Genomic DNA, 1430 nt, shown 5'->3' with positions numbered 1-1430 from the left:
CCAAAGTTGCGGTGTAATCTAATCTCACTTAGTCAACTAGACTCCGAAGGTTATGGGTGTAAAACTCATGGGTAAGTAATAAAAGTTACTAAGGGTTCTATGGTCCTCATGAAGGGGGAGCTTCGTCGTGGTTTATATCGTCTGGGTGGACATGTAATAAAAACCTCACAGGATGGCTGGAAACGGAGAAATCGTGCACGTGTTTCGTTTGCGGAAGAGGCAATGAAGGTAAATTATTTTCAGGTTACAGACGGGCGCAAAGGTAAAATTCCTGCTGGTGGGAAGGTGGAGAGTAAGAGGTTTCTCTCTAGAGTCAATTAACGTCATTGACTGGATTTAGGCTGTACACGGTGCATTGGCTGTGATAGTGAGTTAGGGTGAGGACCGGATACTAACTCTGGTGTGCAGCTTGTGATTTAAAAAGGCTAATGGTTGATTCTTCGGTGGTGGTCTCTTGTGTTGGAGGGGGAGATTTTTTGGGTAACACCCAATTATCCAACCACTACAAGAATTCCTGTTTTGGGCGAATAAAAATGGCGACTGACTGAAATAGTCGCCAAATTGGCGACTGAAAAAAAACTCGGGCGACTAGTATCTGTCGCTAATTTGGCGACTACCAATTTCCTCCCAATTATTGGAGCTGGCGACTAATTTGCAAAACGGGCGACTGAAATCAGTCGCCAAATTGGCGACTACCCTTTATCAGTCGCCAATTCAGTCGCCCAGTCACTTATTATAGACAACAACACGGGACTCTTTCTCCCCTCTCTCTTACTTTACTAAAACATAAACACACAAAAATCGACCCGACCACTGCAACACCTAATCCGACCACCTAAGCCGACCACCACTCCGACCACTACTCCGACCCCCATCACATCGACCACCTCGACGCCGGGAAGAAGAGTTGGTGCCTTATTTCGGTTCATCCTAAGCTATTTGAAGGTATAATTTCTTTCTTTGTTTTAAATTTCAATTACTTTGTTTAATTTTAGATTATTTTGTTATCGTAATTAGTATTAGGATGATTTGATATGTTTATATAAACATTTGTGTTGATTATTAGGTTTTTAAATGTAATTTAATTAGGTTTTGGTTAAATTGGGATTAAGGGTTGTGTAAATTGGGGCTTTTCATAGTGATGATTGTAGTTATAGTAGTGTTGTTGATTTTGATTAATATTAGTTTTGTTAGTGTTGTTGATTTTGTTTATTGGTTATATTGTTTAGTGAATTAGTATAATGTTAGTAAGGTGGAAGTTATTATATGTTAGTAATGTTGAATATAGTAAGTTAGTATAAAGTTTGTTTTTTTAAAGGTAGTAAATTATTTTAATTAGTTTGATGTGGAGTATTCTTAAAGGTAGTAATAAATTAGTATAGTTAGTATAATTTTAGTTAATTAGTATAATTTTAGTATAATTAGTATAA

This window comes from Silene latifolia, chromosome Y (assembly GCF_048544455.1).
Source record: "Silene latifolia isolate original U9 population chromosome Y, ASM4854445v1, whole genome shotgun sequence".
NCBI lineage: Eukaryota > Viridiplantae > Streptophyta > Magnoliopsida > Caryophyllales > Caryophyllaceae > Silene > Silene latifolia.
Note: the sequence above shows the minus strand (reverse complement) of the source record.